A 20,034-nucleotide genomic window follows, 5' to 3' on the forward strand; every position below is an offset into this window, starting at 1 on the left:
TCAAAAGAACTGGTTGTTCTTGTCATCTGTTTCTATGATGATCATCAAATAGAAAAAAGGTTTCTGTGCTTCAATGCCATGAATGACGTGACTGGCATTGGCCTTGCAAAACAGATAGTTAGACCATGATTAGGGCCTGGATTATAAATGAACAGATATTTAGACCATGATCAGAGTTTGGATTATAAATGAACATATAAATGAACAAAACAGATAATTAGACCATGATTAGAGTTTGGATTATAAATGAACAGATAATTGAACAGACATATGAACATATAAATGAACAGATATAAATGAACAAACAGATAATTAGACCATGACTAGAGTTTGGATTATTAATGAACAATTTAGTTGGAATTGGCTTTGACAAAAGTAGTAACATGTTCAGTAAGGCATTCAAGTAGATATACAAAAGCAGCATCCACTTGCCAGTTACATGTGTTGTGCTTTGCATTGTTTAAACCTCACCTTTGTGGAGGCTTCCAGACTGAACTTAATTCAAATGAACAATGTCCAAGAAGTTGTTTCTTCCTTCTCTCCCAATTAAATGGAGTGATTAGCTTCTGCACTATCATCCTTTCTGCCACATACAAAAAAAAAGAAAAGCTCCTTCACTTCTGTAACACATAGTGGGTTAAAAGGTATGATGGTATTATAACTTTTACTTTAAATTACAGCTTGGAGTAATCTAACGATTTTTGCTAGTGATGCTCTTGATTTGATGTTTGAAGTTTGTTTCATTGTAATTAGTGACCAGGTGCAGTTGGATGATCAGTAGCTTTTCTTGAGCTTTTTCCTGTTGTTGCAAGTCTATTGGCAAAAGTCAACTCCTTAGTAGCAGCCATAACCAAGTTCATTTTCTCTCTGATTGTTATGGGAAAAGTAAGTCTTATTCAGCTTTCCACTTCTGTTTCTCTGCAGAAGGAAAATTTAAAGTTACTTGCCTGTTGCAAACATATTGATCAATGGAAGTTTGCACTAAAAGAACTAGCAGAAGCATATTTTCCTGCTATTTATGGAAAAGCACCACAAACCATTAATAGTTCTGCTTCTCTGAGACTAGTGCTCTTGCTGAGCTGACTGCCTGCCAAATCAAATGGAGTTTTACAGGCAAGTCTCATTTGCCAGTGAACCCTACAAGGAGCTATGTAATGTCCATGTCGGTTTTCTACAAGCAATTGTATAACCCTCCATCAGAGGAGCTATCAAAGCTTGTTTCTGATAAAGCAAAGCCCTTGCAATCAACTTGCCAAAGTACAGCTCATCAGGACTACTTTGAGCAGGTACTCCCCACCAAGAATATCTGAAAATAAGTTTTGCCTGGTGATCAGTTGCCACATGAAATAGATTGCTGGCAGAGGTAATCCCAGAAAATCCTTCCCTTGATGCATTCAAGAGAAGGTATAATAAGTACCTCAGTATTAGAAAAGGAGGTAACTACCAGGACTAGCGGCAAATCATCATCTGTGATGGAGCCATGAAGCCTATAATAATAATAAAAAAATATATATAGTCTCTGAAACTCTTGATGCATGCAACAGCCTCTTTTTTCTAACAGTACATTCACTTTTGGCTGTATTCTCTACCCTCCCTGTTACCAAAGCATCTGCAGAGTGTTTTCAGTAAATGCTTCTGCATTTAGCAGGCTAAAGCAGCTTGAAACAGACCTCCAAAATCAGACAGGAGAAGACACATTGAATGGTGTCACACACATGTCTATCAATAGTGATGTCAAGGTGGATATTAACAGATATTTAAGCAACTATGGGATGAAAACAAAATAGATCAAAACATAAGGAGTATTTACAAATACTTATGTTGTTTTGTATTTGGTTTAAGGAGAGCTCTTCAATTTGGTTAATTGGGTTGGTAATTTTATCTTTTTTTAGTAGCATAGTAATAAATAAGCTCAAAAAAGGGCTATGACCTTAATATTCTTAGTGTTAGAAAGTTTCTTGACTTCGAGTAGGCTAGCTTTTAGCTGGTGCCCCCCCCCCTCCCAAACAGAAACCCTAAATACACCAATGGATCTGGGGTATAAGCAAAACTAATAAAAATAAAAAAAATGGTACAATTAGATTCCTTACAGGCTGCTTTTGAACATAGCCTAAGGATTTTTATTCTGATAATGCACCTCACCCCCCTGATGGACACATATATAGTCCTAATAATGTATTTTTTTTTCTATTTGTTGATCTGTTGTAAAACTGGTTGCATTGTATGGACTCAAGATATCTAGTTTAGCCTGAGTGATTACACTGAATACTGAATGATCTAAAAAAGTAGATAACAATACAAGGAAATATGATAATCTGATTAATATAAATATGCTGCATATTATAAAGTAAGGATTTCATTTTTTTAGTTTGATTGCACATATATTCTAAGGCTATATATAGAACCATCAGAGGTGTGAGTGCTTGTCACAAACACAAATTTAACTATAAAAAAGAGCATAAAATTAGCAATTTAAAAATACCTCTATTTTTGGTCTAGCATGTCTCCTTCTGGAGATCTACTATTCTGCAATTTCAGGATAGAAATATAAAACTAAAAGGAAACACTAAAAAATTTTATTTTATAATATGCAGGATATTTTTATTAATCAAATTATCATATTATCATAAAGTCATATGATATTTACTATGATATTTAATCATATGATATTATCTTTAAAAATCATATGATATATTACCTGTATGTATGTGTTTTATTTTTACCTGATTCACCCCATGTCAACCATTTGATTTTGGGAGAATCATATTAATTTTTGTATGTACATTGTTGTTAAGGTTAAATCAATGTACTGATATCATATTTCATTGTAATTCACTAAGGCAAAACTAAATTGCATTAAGTCAAGACAGCAGAAACCTGTTTGAACAAAGAACCTATGATGCATCCTAAGATTTCAATGGTGAATATGTAGGCTACATGAATCCATTACTAACATAGGAGCAAGGTGAAAACACTATTTTTTGGCTCTTTTATGCTCTTTCTAATTATAATAATGGTTTCCCTTTCAAATGCTTCCTTGTAATGATGCCTTTCCTTAAGAATATGTAGTAAAATTCTACTTTAGCTACTTTTTGCTAATCTTGGAAAGCAGTTAGGTTAGGAAAATGAAACTTTCAAAGATGGGTCTAACAAGCAAATTTATGTCCTGGGAAGGTACTTTGAAGTAACTATCTCCACTCCTTCTCCCTCTAAAGGGTCCTGACCAATTGACCTTTAAAAATATGTGTGTTAAAGAAGTGAAACCTTGCAAAATAGATCTTCTGATTAAATATAGCACAACAAAATTGTTTTCAGCTTCACAACTTTGCTCAATCCCAATTTATAAGGTTTTAAAGATAAGAAAATACATTTCCTAAATTTTGAAGAAAAAAAAAAATTTGGTATGGCTTAAAATTCTACTCAAATAGCAGGAATTGCATTTTCAGAACTAAAGCCAGAGAAAAATGTGATTTTTTTTTCTTAATGCATTGTAAAAATAGCATAGTTTTGTGTTCAGTTTTGTTTGCTATGAAAGCTATTTGATTAAACAAATACAAAAAAGAAACTGATAACTAAAAATTAAGGTAAAATGTTATTTTGTCAAAATTTCAGTAGATATAATAGACCTGTCATGTAGGCAAATTTTAGGACCCTCTAGATGGAGAAGGAGTGAAGGCAGGTACTACAAAATACCTTCCTGGGACATACATAAGCCTCAAGACCTGTTCCTGAAAGTTTCATTTTCCTAACCTAACCCCTTTCCAAGATAGCCAAAAGTAGTTAAAGTAGAATTTTACCAGCTTTATATGGTTAATATTATTCTCTTTTTGGTGAATTTTTTTTGGTGGCCTCCTCTGGAGTTTATACAACCACCCTTTCCATAAAACCTTATATGCCTTTGGGGCATAACTTACAACCCTTGTGCTGTGGGGGGGGGGGGGTCATCCTCCAAATAATAATTTCTAGACCTTTCAACTACACTGAACAAAATGGATATCTCAAAATTTTAATTAGATATGTTTTGGTAATTGATGAACATGGAGGGGGGGGGGCTTATTGCCCTTCAATCACTTTTGACTATTGAAAAGGACACTGGCCCTTTCAATTTTCGATTGAATGAGCCTTTTCAAAGCTTCTATGACAACAAATGGCAATCTCAAAATTTCAATCAGATAAATTTTGGGAAAATATGAGGGGGGGGGGGGTATCTGCCCTTTGATCACTTTGAATCTTGAAAATGGCACTAGAGCTTCTGATTACAAATCCAATGTGCCCCCTTCATAGTTTTACTTCCACCCTTTCTATAAAAAAAGCCTTTTATGTCCCCAGGATATAACTTACAACCCTTGCCCTGAGGGCTGTGGGGGAGGGGTTGTCATCCTCAAAGATAAAACTTCCAGATCAAAGTGGCTATCTAAAAATTTTGATTGGATATGTTTGTATAAATGATGGGTGTAGGAGGGGGGTTGATTGCCCTCCAATCACTTTTGACTACTAAAATGGGCACTAGCCCTTTCATTTTCCAATCAAAAGAGCCGTTTTTGAAGTTTCTACAATAACTCCTTTGATATGAAGTGCCCAGGTCTAAAAATCCCCCCCACCCCAAAAAAAATTACATTGTGCCCACATTTCTCTTTACTTTGGCAGTGCTATTATGCTGCCTATGATATGGCTAATATATCTGTATAAGCATCAATCTTGTTAAAATCTGTTTACCCATAAAATGAATCATAGTGACAAAATCAAGAATCAATAAATGCATGGGAAATATACAATTTGGGCTATATATTTGGGTAAGGTTAGAAATGATAGGTTAGGTTAAAATTGAATTTGCAACAGAAACAAACACTATATTTGGATTCAACATGAAGTTCTGATTGTAAATGTAAGCTTGTTTCTTAGCTATCTGAATACTCTGTTAATCAAGATATTTACCCAAATTTCTTCATTCAAGAAATAATAACAGTTCTATTCTAGTTTTTTGTTGCCTTTTATACATATTCAGTAAAATTCTACTTTAGCTACTTTTGGCTATCTTGGAAAGGGGTTAAGTTAGGAAAATGAAACTTTCAGGGATGGGTCTACAGGCTAAAGTATGTCCTGGGAAGGTATTCTGAAACACCTGCTTCCATTCCTTCTCCCTCTAGAGGGTCCTGAAATTTGCCTACATGACATCTATACCTATTCAAATTTTGAAAAAACAACATTTTACCTTAATTTTCAGTTATCAGTTTCTTTTTCTCTGGCTTTAGTTTTGAAAATGCAACTCCTTTTATTTAAGTAAAATTTTAAGCCATATCATTTGATTTTTTTTCTTCCAAATTTAGGAAATACCTTATAAATTGGGATTGAGCAAAGTTGTGAAGCTCAAAAACAATTTTGTTGTACTTCAGTTAAGCAGAAGATCTATTTTGCAAGGTTTCACTTTTATAACACACAGTGTTTTAAAAGTCATCAAATGTCAGGACCCTCTAGAGGGAGAAGGAGTGGAGTTAGGTACTTCAAAACATCTTCCCAGGACATACTTTAGCCTGTAGACCCATCCCTGAAAGTTTCATTTTCCTTAGAAAGGAGGATTAAACCACATTTTTTGTACAGCCTACTGCATGAAATATGGTCAGTCAGCCAGATACCCAGAACAATTTCTAGGCAATTTTTATGGAAAACATCTAGCAAGTTGTAATCCACTTTTTGGAATTTTCTTTCAGGTTTGAATATAATGATGGGATCATCAGGGAGGGAGGGTTGTTTTGTTGTCAGGATAACAACTAATATACTGAAAAAAACATGAAATAAGAACATTGTTATTTTTATTTTATCAGCCTACCATTCTTTTTAGAAGTGCTGCTAAAGTGAAATTTTACCATTATTTGGAAATTTGACTAATTTGACCTTCTATTCTTAGAGATATGTGCCCTCACAGTTTCCAAGTAGCTAAGCGTATAATAAATTGGCCTGGGTGGAAGTCTATTGCAAAAAGGATTCTACCCTTTGACTATTAGAAAAAATTACTTTATAAGCTTATATAGAATGTTACTATCCAATCTCTTTACAACATCATTTTTATATAATCCTAAAAAGGGCTTATCCCAGATTTCCTTCTCAATCACTTGGACTATCTGTCTTGGCTTTTTCTACAATTAGCCATGCCTTGATGCCTACTGCAAAATACTTGATTTTCAATTCATGTGTTGCTGGAAATAAACATTGCCCCAGAAAATAATTCATTTTCCAACTAATTAACTAGTAACTTCTCCCTATAAAAACTATATTTTTCCAACTAGTTGACTAATAAATTCTCCCCAGCAACACTTGATTTTGCCAACTAGCTGGAAACAAACATTGCCCCAGAAAACAATTCATTCCAACTAGTTGACTAATAACTTCTCCCCAGCAAAACTTAATTTTTCCAACTAGTTGACTACAGTAATAACTTCTCCCCAGCAACACTTAAATTTGCCAACTAGTTGACAATAAATGTAGCCCCAGCAGAACTGTCATTTTCGAAAAAGTTGACTAATAACTTCTCCCCAGCAAAACTTAATTTTCCCAACTAGTTGACTAATAACTTCTCCCCAGCAAAACTTAATCTTGCCAACTAACTGGAAACAAACATTAGCCCAGAAAACAATTCATTTTTGAACTAGTAACTTCTCCCCTCCCAGGAAGTTCCTATCTCCTTTAAATCTATCTTTATGACATCCTCTCACCCTAAACAAGGACAACTTTCTTTCCTTTTAGCCCTAGACAGTTGGCCAAAAAAGAAAACCTTTGGCAATTTGTCAATATTCGTCTGCAGAATGTGCCCTAGCCATCTCAATCTTTTTTTTATCATAGCCCTAGGAAGCTAGATTGAACCACATTGTTAGTACAGCCTACTGTTTAAAATAAGGTCAGTCATCCAGGTACCCAGAACAATCTGTAGGAAATTTCTATGGAAAACATCAAGCAAATTGTCATGCACTTTTTAGAATTTTCTTTTAGTTTTTTATATATTGATGGGATCATCAGGGAGGGAGGGTTGCTTTGTTGTCAGGATAACAACTAATATATTGAAAAAAGAGCACAAAATAAGAACATTGTTATTTTTACTTTATTAGCCTGCCATGTTTTTTGAGAAGTGCTGCTAAACTGAAATTTTATTGTATTTGGAAATTTGACTAATCTACCCTTCTATTCTTAGAGATGTGTGTACTCACAGTTTCAAGTAGCCCAGCCTATAATAAATAGGCCAGGGTGAAAGCCTACTGAAAAAATAAAGTTTTGTTGAGGAGAAGTTACTAGTCAACTATTTGGAAAATGAATTGTTTTCTGGGGCAATGTTTGTTTCTGGCTACATTCTGGCTACTGGTTAGCAAAATTAAGGGTAAATTTTTACGAAATCATATTAAACATATAATCATATTATATATTTATCATATTATTTAATATTAGTATTAACAAATCTCTCTCCTGTTTTAAAAGAAGCTTTTATCATCCTTTCATTAGCATCATTGTTCATATTAATGTAATGAAGAGTATTTTTTTTGTCATGTATTTGAATTTTCAATGTGTGTTTGTGTCCTTCATTTTCTTCTTTTTGTTTTCTTTAGTGATTACTCTGTCTACTGTACCTTTTGTACCTTTTTTTGATGGGCAATAAATGAATAATAATAATAATAATAATTACTGACTTACAAATAAAGTGAATATACCACTCAATGCCTTTTTTTATGCTCTTTCCAAATATAATAATCATTTTTGTTGGAAATGAATTTTACCCCCACCCCTATATATATACCAATTCAGGGTATATATTTGCACATCAGGGGGGTAGGGGTAAAGTTTAAGCTTACCTACCATTTACATCAGAAATAAAATTTGCCCTCACCCCCTTAATGTGCAAATATATACCCTGAATTGATATAGGCTATAGGTGTGGGGGTAAAATTCATTTCCAACAAAAATGATTAGGCCTATTATATTTGGAAAGAGCATAAGAAAAGCCATCAAGTGGTATATTCACTTTATTTGTAAGTCAATAATATGATTTGGTAAATATTTACCCATTCAGCTTTTTTGCTAGGCCTAGTCAGCAGAGTGGTGCTGCAATTAGCCTAGGCCCTGGGCACCACTAACCCTAGGAACAGCTTGGGGTGCTACCAAGATACTATCTCCACCCTTTATTTATTTCTATGGCTTAGAAGATGGGGGGAGTACTTCTATACTTATTATATGGTTCACACTTGAGAAGTGAACTAAAATTTCTAAAGTAGAGTTTTACCCTAATTTGTTTAACATGTTTCCTTCAAAAGTATCCAACCACTAGGTTAGCATATCCTTATACCAGCCAAGCTAAAAGCTGACTTTTGATGGGTAATTTTTGGTCAATATATACCAAATCATATTATTGAGTTTCAAATAAAGCAAATACACCATTTGATGCCTTTTTTTATGCTGATTACGAATATAATAAGCATTTCTATTAGAAATGAATTTCAGCCCCCCCCCCCTATATAGGCTATACCTAACCTAACCCTGAATTGGCATATATAGGGGGGGCTGAAATTCATTTCCGATAGAAATGCTTATTATATTCATAATCAGCATAAAAAAAGGCATTGAATGGTGTATTTACTTTAGTCCTAACTCAATAATATGATTTGGTATAGGCTATATTGACCTAATTTTTTTGTTGTTCATATTATTGGCTTACAAATAAAGTAAACAAACCACTTGATGGTTTTTTTTATGCTCTTTCCAAATATAATAATCATTTTTGGCGGAAATGAGCTTAATCCCGCCCCTATATATACCAATTCAGGGTATATATTTGCAAATTAGGGGGGTGGGGGAAAATTTTATTTGATGTAGATGAGAGGTAAGTTTAAACTCCCCACACCCCCTAATATGCATATATACACCCTGAATTGGTGTATATAAGGGTGGGGATCAGATTTATTTCCTACAAAAATGATTGTTATATTTGGAAAGAGCATAAAAATGGCATCGAGTGGTATGTTTACTTTATTCATAAGTCAATAATATGAATAACAAAACATTTACCTTCCAATGAAGTTGTTTACTCCTTTTCACTTACGTTTCAAAATTCAGTCTTATCTCAATCAGAAATAATCCTCGCCCTCACTTTCTTAGAGCCCAAAACAGCTGTGGATTAAAATGTCCAAAAATACAAAACAGATGTAATGATCTCCTTCTTCTATTGCTTATTGTTTAATGCATCTCATGGCCTCTATTCAATTTAAAAGATACTTCTTTTGTCTTATTAGATGGCGCTGTATTTGCGCTAGCTAGCTAAGGGGGCTATTATTTATCAAATTCACAATTAGCGGACACGATAGTTATTCGCGAGAAGACCGGGACTGGCTAGACCTGTCATTTTTTTTGGGGGGGAGGGGGATTGGGAGAGATGATTATTTTTTCTATCTCTGATATAGTTATGTGTGCTTTGGAATACTCTTTTGTATTTATTTATAATAATGCAAACAAGAGACAATGTTCAAAATGTAGAGGAAAGGGAACAAATTCTCCCCCGAAACAAATTCCTGCGTACTTGCCTGGTTTGTTATCACAAAATGTTTGATAGAATTGTCCCTTACTTTAATTGCGTTTTAAATTGAAAAAAAGTTCTTCTGTTTATTTTTTGTATACTGATCAGCAGCAGTTTTGCTGGAAAGCGAATCCAGGCCTCTAGTGGAAGGTATATCTGGGCATTTTATCAACATAGTCTTTTTCATGAAAAAAAAAGAGAATATTTTATATCTTTTGTTGTTTTTTTTTTCTATAAGAACCCATGGCTTGGGTTGCTATGTGTATGTTGGAGAAACTTTTCCAACAATTTTTAGTAATTTAGTTTTATACCTCCTGAAGTTGACCTGAAAATTAAATCTTAATATCATTCCCCAAGATTCTATCTTTGATCTTGGGGTATCGCCTCCTCCTCTCATTGTAGAAGTCTAAAGCCTACTGCGTCATTGGCGCTTTACTGAAAGCTATATGCGTCTTGACGGTCTTGAACAGTCTTGGAGAGTATAAACAACATCAAATTGATTATTTGATGTATAATGAAATTAATTTTTGAAAGATCCATCAGTTCTAGAGTTTGTTTCACGGTAATTTTATTTTTATTGTCGATGCTGAAAGACTGTAAGAACTGAAAAGGAAAATATTTGTAATGTAATTCGTTTTCAGTTAAGCGCAAATGACGCTGTAGGCTTTTGGTTTTTATTTACAGTTAAGGAATTGGGCAGTATCCAAACTTTTGTTTGTAGTGAAACTATATTCGTCTTTAACAACTTTAGAAAGAACTAATAAATTAAACTGAATATTTGATGTATAATGATATTAATTGCTGAAAGCTCATCAGTTCAAAATTTATTATAATTTTAATGTTTATTTTCACTATTAAGTACAAAAGATAATATTTGTATTAAAATTGGTTTTAACTAAAACGACAATGACGCAGTAGGTTTTAGACTTACAGTGAGAGGAGGAGGCAGTACCCAAACTCTTGTTTTTAGGATTTTGTTCGTTTCAAGCTTGATTTGCATATTCAATTTAAGTTTCACTCGTTTTAAGATTCATTTATTCATTTAAATTAATATCTATTGCAAGTTAGTTTGCATTGATTGTATATTTAATTTCTGTTTGTTATAAGTTTCATTTATACTTCAATAACAAAATATTCTTTTTCGTTTTAAGCTTGATTTTCATATGCAATCTAAGCATTACTCGCTTTAAGATCTATTTTTTCATTTATGTTAGTACTAGTTGTATGTTTTTTTAGCTATGATTGTTTATTTAATTTCTGTTCGTTTTGGGTTTCATTTATTCTTTAATAGTAATTTCTAGTTGTTTTGAGTTTGAATTTTAACAGGTATTTCTATCTGCTGAGCTTAAGTTTAAAATAGCCTTAACTTTTCTTTGAAAAACTTATTTTTCGGAAATATCATTTTTCGGCAGCGCAGTAGCGCTGCATAAGCAAAGAAGGATGTTGGCACAATATATTATTTTTTTATCCTTTAGACAAGGGCACTTCGTATCGAAGAAGTTGTCAAAGAAACTTCGAAAAGGGTTTATTCGATTGGAAATTGGAGGGGCTTGTGCCCTTATTAATAGTCGAAAGTGATTGGAACACAACTAACACCCCTTCTACGCCCACTATTTCCCCAAACACATCCAATCAAAATTTTGAGATAGCCATTTTGTTTAACGTAGTTGAAAGATCTGGAAATTGTGTCTTTGAGAATGACACTCCCCCAACAGCCCTCAGGGCAAGGGTTGTAATCTATGCCCTGGGGGTATATAAGGTTTTTGTTGAAAGCTTTGTCGTAGAAACTTGAAAAAGGGATCATTCGATTTGAAATTCAAAGGGCTAGTGTCCTTTTTAATAGTTGAAAGTGATTGGAGGGAAACTAACCCCCTCTCACGCAGACCAGATCCGCCAAACACATCCAATCAAGATTTTTCGATTGCAATTTTGTTCAACGTAGTTGAAAGTTCTGGAAATAGGTCTTTGAGGATGTCCCCCCCCCCCTACAGCCCTCAGAGCCAGGGTTGTAAGTTATGCCCCTTGTACATATCAGTTCTCATTCAGCATCCGCCAGTGAAGGTCACATATATTTTGAAAAGGATTAAAGAGTGACACAATTTTGTAAAGGATTAAATCTTACGCAATTACCTGAATGCACTCAAATATCGGAGATTGGATTTTTTTTTTTTTTTTGACTGGATTCTCTTTACTCGGTGACGTCACTGATTAGTTATTGTTACAATGCAAGCGGATAGAGGTGATTCGACAAGGAACAGTCAGTTTCTACAAGAGATAAATTTTAAGCTGGATTTGCTGCCGGAATTGACATAAAAAATGGACGCTCCCGGAACTTGTGGAAAGTGTAACTTCTGTCGAGGCACAGTTAGCACAAGTGAATGTTCAGCTAAAATCGAACGCAGAAGCTAACGAGAAACTGAAGAGTGAATTGATACTGGTTCGCCAAAATTTACAGTCAGCCAAGCTTAGAGCTGACCATTTAAGGGATGAGTTGCGGCACAGCAATGATATAATCTAAAACTTTGAGGCGGTGGATCCGAGAAGGTATACCCTTATTGAAGAGATTATGAAGATTTTGAACGACGTAATTCCCAATTTGCGCCTCACCCGCAGTGAAGTAAGAGATTCTTTCTAATTGAAGGCGGGTCCTATTGTGCTAAAGCTGAATTCGATGGATGTAAGAAATATATTTTAAGGGGAAATCCACTTCTACAAAAATATGGACTTTCTGCTGCACCCGATTATAGCCCTGCCCAGCGTGAAGCTAGAAAGCACCTCAGAGTAGAAATGAATAAAGCTCTTTCTGAAGGTCATTCTGCCTGTCTCAGGGGTGTCAATCTCTATGTGAACGATGTTATGTTTAAATATGATGAGCTATCGAATAAGGTTATAAAGGAGACTCCGCACACCACGCAAAAAGTACAAAAGGCAAAAGTACCTACTGCAGGCGCCATTAATAAAGGCAGCGAAGTTGTTATTCGAGGAAATGCGGAAGACAATTCGGGTAGCGATGCAACAATGTCGGATAGCGATGCGGAAACAGTAGTTGAAGTTGATGTGAATAACCCCGCACCTATTGGCAGTAAAACCTACCATAAAGACACTATTTTAGCGAGGTCTCCATTAAAGGGTAATGATAAGAAGACGCGAAAATTATCGGAAGTTATTAGTCCTGAAGAACAATCAAGGGGAAACAGTAGGAATGTTTCCAGGCGAGTGTCGCCCACGGGAGGTTGGCCAAATAGAGCTGGTCGGTACGTGTCGAGGGGCTCCCGTGGAGGTACCCCCTATAGTGACAGATATCATGACTATTACAGCATTACTCCGGAAGTTTCAGATTTTGATGCAGCTAATACTGAAGAGCGAGAGGTACGCAGTGACTAGGAAAAACCCGGCCATATACATCGAATAAGTTTAGTAACCTGGAACGTACAAGGTGTGAAAAATAAAGTGAAACAGATTAGTGAAGATTTAAAGTCAATCGATATTATAGGGTTAGTTGAAACATGGCATAGCGCAAGTGACCCTCCGATATTCGACGGTTTTAGTGTTGAGCATGTTGCGCGAAAGCCAGCTGGAAACATGCGCTGCTATGGAGGGATAACCGTGTTATTAAGTAAAGCTCGTTTCCGTTGTTATCATAGAATTGCTAGTAATTCAGAGAACATTCTTTGGGTACGGTTGGAGTTAGTGAGAAATAAATGGATGACTTTAGGATCTGTGTATATAGCGCCTCAGAATAGTTCCTATAATAGAGAGGAAACATGGGATGTTGCCCATGAATTACAGATTTTGTTAGATCTTGTTGCAGATTATTTAGATCTGAAGAAGCTCCAACTTAATGTTAACAAGACAGAAATAGTTATTTTTGGTAAAAGAAAGGATGAAGAATGTAATGGTAGGTTTATGTTTAATCGAGACGAAATAAAGATAGTTGAAAATTCAAAATATTTAGGTTTTGTATTTCAAAATAATGGTAGTTGGTGTGCCCACATTAAAGAGTCAGTAAAAAGGGGGAAAGCGGCTATATTGACGGTTTTTAGGAATGGTACAGTTATGGGTATTAAAAGTCTAGCAATGCATAAGAGAATATTCTTAACGAAGATTATACCAGTTATTCATTATGGTGGGGAATTATGGGGGATAGAAGCGGCAGAACAGCTGGAGACCCTTCAGGTAACTTATTACAAAAGGCTTTACGGCCTCCATAGGACTACGCATACCCAGTTTTTGAAAGCGAAGCTAGGGCTTTTTTCGCTCCGTAAACATAGGCTGGTTCAGGTAGTTAGATTTTGGATGAAGATAGTGCAGGTACCACGAGGTAAACTTATTAGAGAGGCCTATGAAGAGCTACTTTCTTTAGGGTGTAAGAGGTCGTGGCCGTTTAGGGTTAAATCCTTATTAGACAGATTAGGATTGTTATATATATGGAATGATGGTAGAGGCCCCGCTAATAGTCAGATTGATATAATAGGAATAGTTCAACAAAGATTAGAAGATCAGGAGATACAGACATGGGAGAATGAAATTGAGAGATCGGAGACATTAAGCGTTTATAAGGATTTTAAAAAGGTGGTTGGCCAGGAGATTTACTTTAAATTTAATTTGCCAAGTAAGTATTTGTCATATTGGTTTCAGCTGCGGGCCAACTGTTTGCCTTTAAGATGGAGGAGTAAAGTATTTGAGAGAGGTAACGGGTTCCCGGCGTCTAGGTACACGTGTCCCATTTGTAATATTGAAGAGGAAAATCTGGACCATTTTCTGTGCCGGTGCCAGGGGCTTACTGATTTGAGGGAGGGTATTTTGGGGGAAAGTAATTTTTCACTTCGGGGCATGTTGTCTCAGACGGTACCTAGTCTCATGTGTAGATTATGTAGATTTGTTGATCAGGCACTAAAGATAAGAAAGGAACTATTGTGAAGAAGATTTGTTATGGTTTGGAATGAAAATGCTGAAGGGAGTTTTACTTTTGTTTTCCTGTTATATTCGATGTATAGTGTATATGGCCCTGTAGAAAGGCTTTTGAATACAGAATTATTATTATTATTATTATGTGTGACATTGTGTGTAATTATGTGAGTTAGTTTTATAGTATTATGTGTGCTTTTATGTTGCAATTGTTATGTAATTTTAATTTTATTTGCTAGGGGCTATGTTTAGTTATTGTTATATATGTTATTATCATGTGTTTTGACTTTATATGCAACTGTGTTTGTTTTTGCCATGGCCCAAAGAGGCTTTTTTTTGCAATAAATATCTATCTATCTATCTATAAGGTTTTTATAGAAAACGTTGTCGTAGAAACTTCAGAAAGGGCTCATTCGATTGGATATTGAAACGGGTAGTGCCCTTTTCAATAGTTGGAAGTGATTGGAGGGCAATTAACACCCCTCTCACGCCCACCATTTCCCCAAACACATGCCATCAAAACTTTGAGATAGTCATTTTTTTCAACGTAGTTGAAAGTCTTGGATATTACGTCTTTAAGGAGGATAATCCCTGTAGAGCCCTCAGGGCAAGGGGTGTAAGTTATGCCCTGGGGTCATATTAGCATTTTATAGAAAGCGTTGTCATAGAAACTTCAAAAAGGGCTCATTCAATTGGGAATTGAGAGGGCTAGTGCTGTTATTAATGATCAAAAGTGATGCCCCCCCCCCACATTCCCATCGTTTCCCCAAACACTTACGATCAACATTTCGATATAGCCATTTTGTTGAACGTAGTTGAAGGGTCAGGAAATTATGTTTTTAAGTACGACAATCCCCCCCCCCCTGGCTCATTTGATCAGAAGTAAAATCAAGTTTTCAGCGAATACTGAGTACCGACTCAAACTACTTTGCTTCCTTTAAGAGCGCTACCCATTGACGGATTGTTTCTTAAAGAACTCTGGGTGAAGAAGTTTATAAACAGAATTCAATATTTTCAGAAGCGGCGTTTAGTGGGAGAAATTTACCCAGAGTCTGCTTAAAGCAACAACAAGACTTAGTTTCTAGCCCTAAAACGAGGTTTAAGCCCTAAAGTAAAAAGAGGTTTCTAGCCCTAAAAAGAGGTTTAAGCCCCAAAGTAAAAAGAGGTTTCTAGCCCTAAAAAGAGGTTTAAGCCCTAAAGTAAAAAGAGGTTTCTAGCCCTAAAAAGAGGTTTAAGCCTTAAAGTAAAAAGAGGTTTCTAGCCCTAAAAAGTTTCTAGCCCTACAGTTTCAAGAATGTCTCTTTCAAAATGAGAGAGAGAATAAGAAGTTCAACTTTTATTTCTATTCTTTTGACACATTTAAAAAATGGTGTTTACTTTTAAATAAATTTGAACTTGTTTTGATACAGGGAATATGACAGTAGCAAAATCTTCCAATATCTCAGGAACTATGTCACAAAACGCCATTTATTTAGTCACTGTCAGTTTCATCATTACCTACGTCATCTCCCCGCTTGGAGATAGACCAGCATGATTTTACTATCATCATTGTTATATTCCCCACTCAGCGGTGGACTACAATGATTTTCTTCATTAACTTTGTTATCTTCCAAGCATAGAGGTGGAAAGCATGACATATAAAAAAAAAACAATTGATATAGTTGCAAAGACAATGGATAAGATCCATTGGGTCAAAGGAATAAGGTTTTTTAGAGTTCATAAAACTCTTCAAATCTGAATAGCTATTTAGACAACTACACTATTTAATTAGTCACTGTCACTGTCACTTTCATCTTCATCGTGATCCTCGTCACCATCATTTTCATCATCATCATCGTCATCTTAACCGTTGTCATCACTATCTTCCCCACTCGGAAAACATGTTGGACAACAAGAAATACAAAAAAGGGAATTGTTGACATCGTAATGATAATTGAGGATATCCATTGGATCAAATAAATCAAACTTTTTTTAGATTCCATTATATGCTTTAGGCTTTTGTCACAACCGTTTATACTCGTATAGGCTGTCTCAGGATTTGCATCTTTGCTGCAGTTGAATCTTTCTTGTTTCACCTCTTCTGCTTTTTCTTCCTCTTCAGGAAGAACTGGAGGATGAATTCCTGTTTCTCTTTTTCTGCGTTTTCTTAATCTTCAGGAGGAAGAACTGGAGGAGGAATTCCTGTTGTTTTTTATTCAGATCGGTTGAGCTGTGACAAATCATTGCCGACTGTTCGGTGTTTATTTGATTCAGCCATGCAGGGATAGTTTCATTTCGAAATCTGCAGCATCATTCTAACACTCTGTTTCAGTAAAATTACTATTCCAGTGCCTAAAAGGAATATAATCAGGGATACCCTCATCTATTTCGACAAAAGCCTGTATGCTACAGTAGTAAAAGCTCTGTTGAACTTCATCAATCCAGGTAGTTACAATAGGTTTCGAGTTGTTTAATTCTGACTTCAAGATTCTGCGGTATTCGACATTATCAGATAAAAGATACTGAACTGCAAAAATATTCAAAATCACTGATAATACGCAGAAATACACACCACAATCATATTTTCTCTTCCAAGTCAAGACCAATGCTATGATGGCTCCCAGGGCGATAACCAGCATTGTTATCACAAAGCTTTGGCAAAAGTTCCAATATAAAACAAAATTCTTGAAAATAATATATTCTATTATAATTGATTTTGTTACCTTTAACTTCTTAGGAACACATCATAAGAAAAAGGTTAATTTGTCATAACTATGTTACCACGCTTAGTAGATGTATCATTTATTCGAAGCTATAAATGAAGCTGTTGAATTATTTGAAGCGGTAAATGGACGTTTTCACTGTTACTACGCAATGAGGATTAATCATTTATTTGAAGCTTTACAATTGTTAATTTCATCAAAAATATGTATTGAACGATCTAAAAAAGTATTCGATGAAATTGTAATCAGCTATTTAATTGAATGTTAAAGGTTTATATGTAGCCGAAGTACGATTTGTTAAAACACCACAAACTATCACACAGGGGTGTAATTAACTATGGGACAGGGAAAGGGGGGAACTGCACCCTCCAGACATTATTTTGCCGTCTCTAAGACCTCATTTTGGACCCCAGCTGAAATTTGTTTCTGCAAAAAAAAAACTTGTCAAAACTAAAATAAGCCTGCATAATTCAAGCTTCCAGAGAAACAAGCAAGTTTTCTTTAGAATATATTTCGCCTTGTGGTACTATATGCCTCATTTTTCGTATTTCACTGTCATTTTTACTTGATTTGCAAAAATTGGCTCCAACTTTGCCCCCCCTCCAGGATTTTGATGCAAATGTGCCACTGCTATCACAGAGTTAAAAAGCCATATTGTCCTACATTACACTATCCCAAGATAACAGTAAGCTGTTTTAAAGGCATTTTTAATCGCACTTTCTAGGGTTTTATTGAAACAAAGGTTGAAATGGCGAGAATATGTTCTGCCGACATAGGCTGTAAGATTGCCAAATATTGTTTTTCGCCAACCATCTAGGGCTAAATGGAAAACAGGCTGTCCTCCGTGGGGATGAAAAGATGTCTTAGGGACAGATTTAGGTAAAATGGGAGCTCCCTGGAAGGGTGTAAAGGGGAAAGTTTTGAGTAGATTAGGATGGAGGAGGAAAGCAGGTAGCTGTGTTGATTCCAGGGGGCTTGTTTCGGGGTTGAGTTGTTAGTAGTAGTAGTAAATGTTTTGGTGTATTAATGTTTAGTGTTTCAGTGGTCATAGACAACAGTTTGGATTTTTTTTATATAATATGTTACCATAACATTCAGTTTCATCCGACTACGGAATTGAAGACATCATGACACCATGACGATATTATAACATCCACCTCCTATTTAGATCGTTTTTGTGGCCAGTCATCGCTGTTTCTTGTATTTCAACCCTAGATTTCATTGTCCATTTTTTTCATCTTTATTTCAGAAAGTTTTTTCATGCCTTTTGCTTTATCAGTTTAGATTCATACATCATCTCATTTAATTTTTAAGGCATTATGGATAATATATGTGTCTTTTTCAGTTTTCAACCATATATCACTGTTCAAAATTTGGCTTACAATTCAATGTAATTCTCGCTGTCGTTTTTTCCATGCCTTTTTTTAAGCTGTTGCGATTCTCACTTTCACTCGTTTTTAATAACATTAATCTGTGCTTTATTTTTATCAATTAAATGCTTGAACATTTTAAATGACCATCAATTAGAATTAGCAACTTTGTAAAATAACGTTTTTTTTGTTATTGGACCTTTAACTTTGATAGCTCAGGTTGATAGTCAAGGTTGTCGATTTTCACCCGTTGTGAATTTTATTTGTTCGGGCTGTTCTCTTGGTCTTATCACGTTTGACAGTTCAGGTAGTTCCAAATAATTATCATTTTAATTGTCATTGTTATCACTTTCAATTTTGTCAAGTTTTGAATATCACTGTCGCTTATCTTCTAACTCCATTTTTCTTTCTCCCTCATATTGGATTTTCATTACTTCAGAGAATTTACCAATGTCTATCGCTTCACCTGCCCTTATTGGTCCCGTCTTACATATAGAAAATTCAGTTTTGTTGTAAAAACTTGTATATTTTTTCGAAACTTATATATTTAAAATCAGCATAAGAATCCAATTCTTTTGATGTATCTATTGGTATCAAAATTCTGTTTTTTATAGTTACGGTTACTATTCAGCAGATTTTTGATTTGACTCTTGTTTTATAAGTTATGGGTTATTTTGTTTTTTACTATGTGACGTGATCGTCTCTTACTAGGTTGCTAGTTACCGCTGAGAGCCGGATCAATATTCCAGTTAGTGTAGAGTAGAGTACGTTCTTTATTATACAATACAAAATCGACATTTACAATATCGATCCTGTATGCAACCATAAGGGAACTAAGCAGCAAACGAATTTGAACACGTGTTTTGAAAAAGCTATCAAATGAGAACGAATTTTCATTTAAATCCGGGTTGCTGCAGTAGCTAGTAACCTAGTAATAGACGATCATGTCCCACAGAAAAAAACTAAATAGCCCATAAATCCTAAAACTAGTCATATCAAAAACAGAAGTAAATTTTTATAACCGCCTTGTCCAATACCCCAATATAGGAAACTAACTGTCCCTTGGCTTGAATAACAAGGAAAATATATTGGTTTGAAAATCAAGAAAAATGGTTACAATCACGATATTCTGCATATACGGCATTTTTTCTTTTTTTCCTCAGATAGCTGGGCATTGGAATAACTTAAGAGCCGTTTAATGGCTCATTTTAAAGGAAATTGCCTCATCTAGTGCCTATTTTAGTTATAATAATTTTTATATAATCAATTTTTTACGGAAAACTGCATGTTTCTATAACACTGTAGTAGCTTATGTTATAATAAAAAACTTACGAAAATGTAATAACAAATGTTATTAACATAATCTTATGAAGATCAAAATATTCATATGAATATTTGATGTATATATATATATATATATATGAAGAGAATATATGAAGAGCATATGAAGATCAAAATATTATTTTTAACATAATTAGAAGCATGTAGATATAGTTATAGTACC

General features: G+C 34.8%; 1 protein-coding gene across 3 annotated transcripts in view; it reads right to left on the reverse strand.

The window, feature by feature from the left end:
* Nucleotides 1–9,180, reverse strand: part of LOC148953707 (polycomb protein eed-A-like) — a 22,932-nt gene extending 13,752 nt beyond the window's left edge. For 2 of the 3 annotated variants that reach the window (XM_089108448.1, XM_089108447.1), the window contains exon 1: nucleotides 9,080–9,180. The gene's annotated coding sequence lies outside the window, so the exon portion shown is untranslated. Of the gene's footprint in view, nucleotides 1–9,045 lie in introns of all 3 variants that reach the window. The other variant, XM_089108449.1, reaches the window with a different exon arrangement.
* Between the last annotated feature and the right edge of the window lie 10,854 nt (nucleotides 9,181–20,034).

Source organism: Artemia sp. Qi Xiang Cuo, chromosome 3 (assembly GCF_049724085.1).
Source record: "Artemia sp. Qi Xiang Cuo chromosome 3, ASM4972408v1, whole genome shotgun sequence".
Taxonomy (NCBI): domain Eukaryota; kingdom Metazoa; phylum Arthropoda; class Branchiopoda; order Anostraca; family Artemiidae; genus Artemia; species Artemia sp. Qi Xiang Cuo.